Here is an 11,664-nt window from a genome sequence, read left to right as displayed (position 1 = left end):
GTAAATTACATAATTTTGGTAAAAGTCAATGACTGGGAGACTTGAATGTTTTATTTTAAATCTGTTATGTACATTTGAAAAACAGCCTCGGGTAAAATTTACCCCGTGGCGGTTCTAGTGTTAATAGCTCACAGATACTAATGCTTTTAGTGTGTAAATGCACAAATACTACAGTACGGCATCTGTGGCATTTCTCGGAAGAGCTTTGAAATGTCTGGATTTTAAGTTCTCTCTTCCCATATAATTTTCACAGTCGATCCCTGACATTTTTTAGAAAAAAAAGTTATGACGCAGAGCCTCAAGGAAAGGTATGCATAAGCAGACAGCAGCCTCAGGATCAGTGGGTGGTTAAAAACTTGTTTCCATGCTGTTGTCGGTTTTTCCACTTCACGCAAGGCTATAGTTGTTGAAGACGAGGCGCCTCTGTTTATACACAACTCTCGTTACACCATAATATTTGAGGATGAAAGCACCGGTTAAACTGCGTTCAGTCACTTTCAGAGAGAGATAATGCACAAAAGGGGCTATTTTCTACTGCCCTACCTTCAGCCATCTATCCTTCGTAAATGACTGGACCGAGATCGTAATGGTTTATACAGCACTGAAGTGGGAATCTGAAGTGCATTGGCTCCATTTGGATGGGCAGGAACGCCAACTGCCTTTATCCGCTGTGTTCACACCTTGATTGACCCCATTGGTGTAAAAAAAAAAAAAAGAATAAAGTTACATGGTGCAGAAAGTGCTTTATCCAAAGCCTCAAAACCATTCAGCTATTGGCAAATGAAGTCAGAGTCGCTCTCCAAGATTTGTGATTTTCCTCAGTCCCCCCCTCTTGTTCGTTTTCTCTCTTTTGCCCTCCCTCCCCCATTTTTTTTCCTGCGCTCTCTCTCTGAGGTCTTATCGACTGCATGCAGCAGGCAAAAAAGTGAGATTTGCTTCTTTCCCCTCTTTACCAACATGCCGTAGGAAAGTGGCCCAGCGTGTAACAGTGGATGTTGAATGGAAGTGGGTGTCCAAAAAAAGGCATTTTTTTGCGTGGTTGAGTTACCTTATTTCCCAGAATGCAAAGCAGAATTTGAATGACCACCAACAAAGGACCATTATAACCTAGTAGTGTAATAATGTCAAATTAATTTTGTTGACTTTAGTGGTGGAGTCACCTTATTTCCTTAAGTGCATTTTTAGAAAGCAAAACAATATTTGATGAAAATTTGATTACGAAACATTGTGACGTAGTTGTGAAGTAACGTTAAATGAATTTGTCTCCAGTATTTCAAATATTACTGTGCATTCTGGGAAATAAATTGACTTCAGTAGTGAAGTCAACCAGCTTTTTTTTTTTTAAATGTTACTAAACAATTAGGTTACAGTGTTACTTTATCAGAGATTCTTTAAATACTGCTTTACATTCTGGGAAGAAATTCCGATAAAGCAGTATTGCATTGATTCACCTTATTGCCCAGAATGCACAGCAATATTTAAAGAAAGACTGTCAAGGAAACATTATAACCTGGTTGCATAGTAACACCAAATGAATTTAGTTGACTAATGTGGTTGAGTCATTACTAGCAACCTGTTTTGCAATTTGTTTGGTTGGATATATTAAACAAATTTTATTGTGTACAGTGGTTGAGCAGGACTTGACTTTTACTTTTTTTCCCCCAAGGAGCAGTGAAAAACATTAGGAGTGCATTAAAAACCCTAATAAAGGGATACAACAAGACATTTACAAGCAAAATGATTTATAAAAAAATAAAGTGTTATTAGAAACTTAATAGATTTTTAAAAATATTTCTTTATATAATAAATGCAAGATACAATATATGTGTGTGTATATATATATGTGTGTGTGTATACTGTGTATATATATATATATATATATATATATATATATACACAGTATACACACACACATATATATATACACACACATATATTGTATCTTGCATTTATTATATAAAGAAATATTTTTAAAAATCTATTAAGTTTCTAATAACACTTTATTTTTTTATAAATGTGCCACTGATAAGGCTGCCTCCTTAACGCACACCTAAAATTTGAATGCAACGTTGTTGTACAGCTTGCAATATTTGGGGCCATGAACAAAAGACAAAGAGAAAATCACTCACTGCTCTTACCTAAATAACTTTTGTAGCTTAAATAAGAATCAGTGCATATTGAATTCAAAGAGTAAATACTACGCAGTGTTTTATTTTTCCTTTTTATTATTCAGTTCCTAAACTCATGTTAAAATGATTACACTAATGTTAAAATGACATTTTTATGTAATGCTCGAGTAAAACACTACCGTTCACTTTCATAAGTTGTTGTAGGAATAAATGTGCACTATTCTTTGATTGTGAACTGCTCCGAAACGGCAAACCTCTAGAACGTACAACAGTGCCGCACTTTGAAATGTGCAGCGCTCATATTTATTTAATGAAATCACAGCCTTTTGAAGTTGAAAAAAAACTAATATTAGGCTGTATTGCATTTCCTGCTTTTTCCTTGCATCTGATGTTTTCAAATCTTTATGCAATTTTAGGTATTTTGTACTTTTTAAAGACCTGCAGGGACTTGTTTTATGCACACACATTCACACACTCCTAAATACATTTTACAATTCACACACTTCTATTTTTAGTAGCAAATGTGAGTGAAATGCTCACACTTTAGAGCCCTGTTGAGTCACCTTATTTCCCAGAATGCACAGCAATACTTGGAGAACTACTTCCAAAGATACGTTAATTTAACAATTAAGCAATTTAACATTACTAAGCAACTAGGTTAGCTTAGTAATGTTAAATTAATTTAGTTGTCAATGATGGTTAAGCCATATTATTTTCCAGAATGCAAAGCAATTTTTGAAAAATCTCTGATGAAGAAACATTGTGGCGTAGTTGTATAATAACATTAAAGGGATAGTTCACCCACTCACCCTCAAGCCATTCTAGGTGTGTATGATTTTCATCTTTCAGACAAATACAATCGGAGTTATATAAAAAAATGTCCTGACTCCTGGCTCTTCCAAGCTTAATAATGGCAGTGAATGGTGGTTGAGATTTTGAAGCCCAATAAAGTGCAACTATCCATCATAAAAAGTGCTCCACACGGCACCAGGGGGTTAATAAATGCTTCTGAAGCGAATCAATGCATTTGTGTAAGAAAAATATCCATATTTAAAACTTTATAAACCGTAATCTCTAGCTTCCTCTAACTGTCGTACACGCATTACGAGAGAGTGGCGTTCAAAATCTCAACCACCATTCACTGCAATTATAAAGCTTGGAAGAGTCAGGACTTTTTTTTATTATAACTCTATTGTATTTGTCTGAAAGAAGAAAGTCATATACACCTAGAATGGCTTGGGGATGAGTAAATCATCATGGGCTAATTTTCATTTTTTGGGTGAACTATCCCTTTAAGCAAATTTGATTGACTACAGTGGTTGAGTCACCTCAATATTGAAATTTGCTGTGACGTTACTAAATAAATAGGTCACAGTGTTCTTTTTTTAGGAGATTCTTTAAATACTGCTGTGCATTCTGGGATGAATCTCTGATGAAGAAACATTGTAACAATCATATTGTGTTGAGTCACTGTATTTCCCAGAATGCACTGCAATATTTAAAGAATGACTGTCAAGGAAACATTTCATCCTAGTTGCGTAGTAACACCAAATGAATTTGGTTGACTACTGAGGTTGAGTCACCTTATTTCCCAGAATGCACAGCAATATTTAAAGTACCTCAGTCTCAGAAAAATTATAATCTAGTTACATAGTAACGTCAGACAAATTTGGTTGAATACAGTGTTTGGAACAAAATGTTTCGCAAGGCTGTTCCTCCATTAATATTAATGTGAGGTGTCGTTTTTATATTCTGTGACTAAAGAAAGTCACATTAGATGCAATATTTGTATTCTCTCTATCAAACGCTGTATTCAGAACAAGAGAATAACCCAGCCACCTTGACAGCTTTAGAGAGAAAATTCCTCTCTATTTGACTTGACTCCCTCACTTTGTTCAGCTCCTCTTGCTTTGTTCATATAAGCTGTACTAAGAGGGTTGCTCACTCACTGGCTCGAAGAATTGCCTTTTTGTTTATTCACTTTGGGCCCAGTGATTCGGGGGAAGGAGATGGAGATGAATGTTTTTGGTACATGCTTCATTATGATGCGAAAACAAAGGATTGCAAAGGGAAATATTAACACTGGGACAGCATCCATGGTGGCTTTGTCGGGCTGATAATTTAACGCTTGTGTCTCTCAAAAGAGGGGATTTGTTCCACGGTGTACAGTTGACATTGTTCGCATGCAGCAGATTTACACCCCACTGTCTTTCAGACTTATTCACATTTCATTTTGAGCTGGAGACTGATTTATATTACACTTCCAAGCTCCGTTTTCCATTTGTCCGTTTATATTAAATCTATGTTACTAATATTTCACCAGACGTTAACTGAGTCCTTGTATGGGAAGGTATGACGTGACTACTGTTCATTTTGAATGAATATGGAGCTGTGGCCTAGCAGTTAGAGCATGCTCAGCTGATGCATTCTTGGAAGTGAAGGGAAGTATCGTTCTATCCATCTGTCATTCTATCCATTATCTATCATTCTGTCATTCTATCCATTATCTATCATTCTGTCATTCTATCCATCTATCTATTATGCTGTCTTTTGTTCTGTCATTTTATCTATTGTACGATAGATAGTTCTCTCGATCCACCTTATTTTTCCCATGTGAGTGTGCACGGCCATTGTAACTGAAATGTGTTGAGACTTCCAGTCTAATCCACTTCCATTCCTTTTTAGCTGCACAAAACTGATTGTTAAGCTGCTTGATATTGCAAAACTGGTGATTCTTATCATATTATTTTTATGTATTGATGAAATTATGAACAGACTGGTTTGTAACACAGATAGTTTTACTGTTTACAATAGACAGAATGATAGACAATAGATAGATAGGCGGCTAATGATTTGGAAGTCTCGCAATTTCACAGAAAAAAGCTTTCTTCTGCTTGTCTATCGTCCTATCTATTGTTTTGTCTGTCTGTTGTTCTGACTATCATTCTATCATTGCCTGTCTGTCGGTTCTGTCTATTAATGTATCTATCATTCTGTCTATTGTTTTGTCTGCTTTCAATGTTCCCTCTAATTTTTTTTTCTTGCTGAGCAAAACTTTTCTCTATTGGGTGGACATTTCGGCCACCTGAGCAAAAACATTCTTTATACCAGACCTGACAGTTAACACATAAAATAGTGCTATTTATATTTGATCAAGAAATTCTATAAAAAAAATTGTTAAAACAAATCTCACACAGAACAGTTAAATTCTTTATAATAATATAATATAATATAGCTAATATGAAAAAAATGAAGCAGTTATTGCTCATGAATTCCCTTTTTAAAGGCAATTATTTTCAGTAAATATTTAAAAAAAAACGTGAGCATGTGAATTTTTTTTATGTAGTAGAGTTTGCACACTACTACACCTGTGTGTAACTGTAAATGTCTCAGTTTTGTTACCGTTCTGTGTAGTGGTCGACCGACACTGGTTTTTTGACTGCCGTTTCCGATATCTTGGAAAGCAGGGTGGCCGATATAAAGCCGATATAATTTTATTTATTTTAATTAATATTTAAGAAATTTGAAATAATTTGAAAATGGATTAAAAAATAAATGTGTTAAATAAACATACTTATACTTTAGATGACAAAGTATTTTTCACAAATAAATAAATATTTAATAAAAAATATAATAAAAAAGGAAGTAAACACTGTAACCAACAGGGCACTCAGTATTCTGGGAAGTTTGTGTGCATTGGGAATCATATTTTTTCAAATAAAGCCAAGGTAGCACACAGTGGAAATGACATGAATATGACCGTGGGCAAATGCATAAAGCACAGCATAATTTGAAATCACGAGATTAAAGTTTGAAGCTGAACTCTCCACCTGTCCGCATTCAATTCACACGGACCGACCGTCATGCAGAGAACACACGATCATGCAGGATACAAATGCACACTTCACAAGATCTCACAGCTGGATCCGACTAAGTTTGCAAGGTTTGTGAAATTAAATGTTCATTAGTCATTCAAAGATTTGTTTAAATGATATAAATGCATATTTGCTGAATGCTGACGGCAAACAAGAAAGTATTATAATGTAGTTCTGTGCTCTACACACTAGTTCTGTGCTCATCATCCGGTACTTCCACCACTTAATCAAGCCACTCTTCTTTAAAACATGAAGTTTTATTTCACATGTCATTACGTTTGCGTTGGCTCTCGTGTTGAGCTATTTTGTCCGCAACCATTAAAATATTCGATTTCTACAGTGACTCATTTGGCGCACATCATTCTCTTTCTATGAAACCTGTAAACCACATTCACCTGTTCTAACTCTATAGTGACACAAACTCTATAGCGGTTTGCCCGAGCATTGCAATTATTTAGCATTTACAAGAATTCAATCAAATGGCTTTCCCCATCTGTCCTGTGCGTGGCACATTATTTCTTTGCGGCCTGCGCGCAGATAGTCTGCGGTTCTGTCTATCGTTCTGTCTGTTTGTGGTTCTAACTATCCATCCTTATATCTGTCTGTCTGTCTATCTTTCATTCATTCTGTCAATCTATCGGTTGGACTGTCTGTCTTTCATTCTCACTTGCCTGTCTGTCATTCTTTCTGTTTGTCTCCCTGTCAGTCTGGCTGGCTGGATGTCTGCTGTTCTGTTTACCTCTCTACCTATCGTTCTGTCTGTCTATATTGACTTAAGATGTTTTTCTCATTGAAAAAATTACTAGTTTTTTTTGCATTTTAATTCATTTGAATTCTACTTCCTATCATTCAAATTCGAATTACAGATGCCTGCTGCTTGTTTGCTACCTCAATTCAAAGTCAATTCAAATTCAAGATGAATGGTGCACAGACTTGATTTACAGTCTAACATTCATTCTCAGACGGGCGGTATGGAAGCGGTTAACTAAATTTATGCCACAAGTATTCCATCAGGGCACGAGGGGTGGTCCGCATTGTGTCAATCTCTGTGGCTGGCTCAGGGCAGACACAGGCTGTGAGGATTAATGGCGACCCAGTGCTAATTACTGTGCGATCATCATAAATAAACATTCTACATTGGGAGGGAGCCCCCCCTCCCACCTATACACACACATACACACGCATACACACTTGCTATCTCACAAGCATTGAGGCTACAGACGAGATATCTTCTGTCTAATAGCAATAGGATCAACTCAGTGTGTCAGATGCCCCAGTATTTATGTTTACCTCATTACAAGGAAGCGCCGTTTGCCAAAGGGATCAGAAGCTGGCAATAAAAGGCACACAGAGTGTTTGCAGTCAGGCTTTACTTGCCGTGTGACACAGTCAGACCACGGTAGTGGGATAATGCAGGCAGTTGGCATGTCTGCTCACACTGCTGTTAACCCAGCAGGGGAGTTGGGATGGGTTCGGAAGGGGGGTATCTTCATGACAGACCCCTGAGAGGTGTGGCATATTCATCCCGCTTCTCCCGTTTCCCGTCGATGGCAGGTGCAGCTGAAGAAGTCTATCTCAGCAGTGCAGACGAGCCACCGCAGGAACGTTCTCCAGGCCACAAGTGGCTAACGCCTTTTATCACGGCAAACGTTGCGTTTTTTTCTCCCCTTCTTTTTGAAGGTGGCTCACATAATCACCTAGCATCCATAAATTCTGCCAAAAACGGTGAGTTAGCACCACTGAAAGCGAAAGCTGTAAACAGCAGCATTCCGCTACCGTTTTGAATTAGCGCTGGCGCTCCCTAATCCTGCTAAAGCTTCTCCACTCATGTCTGCGTCCCGCTCTTAGCTGCTTCGCACTCTCTAGACAAGATTTTTTTATTGCCCTGCCGTTTTAGTTACCCCCCCGCTTCGCTCTTTCTCCCTTGTCACTAGTTGCAAAGCACTTTAAAGCACTTGAGCGTGGGTACCAGATAATAATCCTCCTGAAAACCTGGCAGCCGGGCTGACGTGCTGTCAACGGGAGCCCTTGTTCTAGAAATTCCCTAACCGGCTACGACAGGCTTCACCTGGACAGCGAGGAGAACAGCAGATCTCTAGCCCTCTCTGGCCTGGGGCACCAGCACTGGCAAATCTTAAATTAATTTACTTCAAAGTATTTAAAATTTCAGTTGTTTTATTTTTTTCTCTAAAGCACAATTATACTTTTTTTCTTTTTCTTTTCGATTTACCATGCTGTGTTGGGTGTACGTTGATGTCAGGGGCAGCAGGGGTGTAATAGCTCGTTGACTCTGTAATGGTGAGAAGCAGGGAGGTGGAGCAGCATTACAATCAAGACGAGGGCTTTTTTTGCATTTGTTTTTGCTGTGTTGCATTTCTGTATGTTAATGCACAAAGTAAGCGCTGACGTGTTCAAGACACGTCTGATTATGTTGCGTCTGCTTATTCAGCCTTATCAAATTCATATTTATGTTTCTTGCTTGATTCGGTTCTTTAATTGCCCACAGGAAGTCTGGACATGGCTTTTAAGTTGTAAAAAATGCCTTTCTGACATAATAAATCAGTATTTTGCTGTTCTAAGAGAAGACTATCTCCAACATATTTGCAGTTTGGCTAAAGTCAAACAGATTCTGGCATTGTTGATTGTTTTTATTGTTTGAAGTATTAAATTGTTTGTTACCCACAATCTTTTGCAATCAGTTGCACATACTCTTAAAAGCAGGGTAGGGTTGCATTAGCTGTTCATTAAGACCTTACTTAAATTAGGAGATAAAGTTTATACAAGGCGCTTAGTAACTCTTAGTTAGTTCGTAATTTCTGTAGTTATACCATTCAAAGTTTGGGATTTGTAAGATTTTTCAATGTTTTTAATAGAAATGTTATGCTCACCAATGCTGCATTTATTTGATCAAAAATGCAGTAAAACAGTAATTTTTAGAAAAGTATTTCAATTTAACAACTATTTTCTATTTTAATATATTCTAAAGTGTAAAATTTAAATGTAAGCATGTTGTTGTTTTTTTCCTTCAGTGCCACGTGATTCTTCAGAAATAATGCTAATTTGGTGCTCAAGTAAGATTTCTGTATGATCAATGTTGAAAACAGATGTGCCGTAGGGGTATGCCGGTATCAAATTTTCATGTTGTGATTAATTGCTAATGCTTTTATCACGGTATTCGGTATTATCACGATATTGAAATGTAGTTTTAAAAAGTGCTGTCATAATACTATTGTGCATTTTGACCAGTTGATGGGAAAAGTATTCTTAAAATGCATTCAAAATTCGGAATAATTTGTAATATATAATTATTCACGGTATTTAGAAGTGCACACGATAACAATATCGTGCATATTCATTACCGTGATATATCGCATTACAGAATACCGGCACAAGTCTAATGTGCTGCTTAATATTTTTTATGTAAACCATGATAAATTCTAGTTTCTTTGATGAATAGAAAGTTTAAAAGAGCAGCGTTTATTTGAAACTGAAATCTTTTGTAACTTTTGTCACTGTTGATCAAACTCTGACTCTTGTTTGATCAAACTCTTAATGCATCCTTGCTGAATAAAATGATTAATTTATGAAAATTCTTAGTGACCAAAAATAGTTATAAAATAGTTACGTTGTTTTAACCTGTTAGCATTCCACTGTACCGCTCGCTACATATCTTTGGATAGCTGAAATTCTTGTGATTCGAATGATGCAAACCATTTTAAGATACAATCAACACAGCAGGTACAATCAGTGTCTTTGTCAGACCGCCAACAAGGCTTCATGCTGTGATCCCATTGTGTTTTCCAGCTAATAGCTCCCAGCTATAGTCATCTTCAGGCATCAGTTTACAAAAAAAAAAAAAAAGTAGGCAAATTTTTCCCCCCTTTTTCAGTGTGTTCAAAGTTCTATTACTCACCAGTAAGAATATGATTCTGAGGGTTGTTCTGTTTAGGAACAAACCTCCGAGTGTCACCTTCAAAAGAGACCAAAACCATGCATATACTCCAAATGGTTCAAGAACAGCATGCAATTTACTTTGGGTATGACTTTTTTTTTAAGGCAAATTTTACAGGAAGGCTAAGGGGTTAAAATATAAATAAAAACATGTTTTTCGTAGTTGGTTGTGTACAAAATTCTCATATGTGTAAAGGATTGAAGTCTGTAAGTTAAAGCGGTGGTAAATCAGCTATTTTCGAAGGCTTGATTGTGTTTATGGAGTGCACTGTAACATGTGCTCAGACTTCGTTTAAAAAAAAAAATGCATTATTTATCTCACATTTTACCTTCATTCTACACCGCTGTTTCCGTTCTACTAAAAACGGTCTGTTGACTTCCTGGATCTATGAAGCCCCTCCCTCAGAAATACGCAATGGGCTCGTTGTTCACTGACGAGCTGCGCAAAACCACGTTCATATTCGCGCGATTTTTTGCGCAGCTCGTCAGTGAACAACGGCTCTGTGTAGTTAATGCTGCTCAATGTGAAAGCACGCACGTGATGGAGACTTACCGCTGATTACAGAACCGGCTTTTCTGACAAGGTGCGCGTTAAATATCGCATGCGATTTATCGTGCAGCCCTATTTTAAAATTATTATTAAAATGATTTGCACTGATTTATTGTGATTTATTGGTTCCTTTGTGCTTTTTTTGTTCCTTTGTGCAGTGGCTCAGGAGATGAGTCTTTGAGTCTGTAAAATCATCAACAAGATGATATTTTTTTTTTTGAGGTAATGTAATCTTGTTAAAACCGATTTAATTAAATTGGTATCGGAAAAAGTATCGTTCAGGAATCGGTATCAAAGTCAAGGTATCGATATCGGAAATTTTTGATACCCAGCCCTATTTATCATTCATCATTTGGCTTTTTTCTGTTTCATTTTTATCTAGGAGAGGGGAAATCAGAAACGTATACACTTGAATGATTTTTTAAAATGGTTATAGAGCACTGAGATCTTGATAAGTGCAACTATCAAACATGAAAAGATAGGATAAATTGATGCAACTTTTCAAAAGTGCCTTAATTTCTTCTCATGATGCATTTTAAAAATATTTACACTACAAAAGTTTGGAATCACTGTGAAATCTTTATATTTTTTGAAAGAAATTGATGCATTTATACATCAAAGATTACAAAATAAGATTGACAATAATTGTAAAAAAAAGTCTATATTCTATTCTATTCTATCCTATCATCTCTATTAGGGATGCACCGATACCACTTTTTCCAGTACTCGCCCGATACCGATACTTTTATTTTTGTTACTTGCCGATACCGAGTACCGATACCGATATTTTTCTTGCATTTGTTCATTTTTTTAAATATTGGGTACAGGAACCAAAAGGGTATGTATAATGTTAGTTGGTTAACTTTATTTATCAAATAGATACAGTCAAACCAAAATGTATTCAGACACCTTCAACATTTCTCACATTATCACAGTTTATTCGCTATAGTTTAGAAAATGGTAATAAAATATGACAAGAACTCAGAGTTACACTGTGTCAGAACAAATTCAGCTTGATAATGTTAGATAACTTTGATAGAAAGGCATGTAATGGATTACAATCAACCCAAAATTATTCAGACAGCTGTTAGTATATTTACACAACTATGAATACTTAGTCAGGCAATCCTTAGCCTTAATGACAGCCTGTAGTCTCCTG

At 36.4% G+C, this 11,664-nt stretch overlaps 1 protein-coding gene across 1 annotated transcript in view; it reads left to right on the top strand.

Moving 5' to 3' along the window:
* LOC107707034 (MICOS complex subunit mic25a) overlaps positions 1-11,664 on the top strand; it is a 72,989-nt gene that overhangs the window by 20,229 nt on the left and 41,096 nt on the right. The window lies entirely within an intron of this gene.

The sequence above is a fragment of the Sinocyclocheilus rhinocerous genome, unplaced genomic scaffold, assembly GCF_001515625.1.
Source record: "Sinocyclocheilus rhinocerous isolate Xijiao unplaced genomic scaffold, SAMN03320098_v1.1 scaffold714, whole genome shotgun sequence".
In the NCBI taxonomy this organism is placed as follows: Eukaryota; Metazoa; Chordata; class Actinopteri; order Cypriniformes; family Cyprinidae; genus Sinocyclocheilus; species Sinocyclocheilus rhinocerous.
Note: the sequence above shows the minus strand (reverse complement) of the source record. Positions and strands in the feature narration are given on the sequence as shown.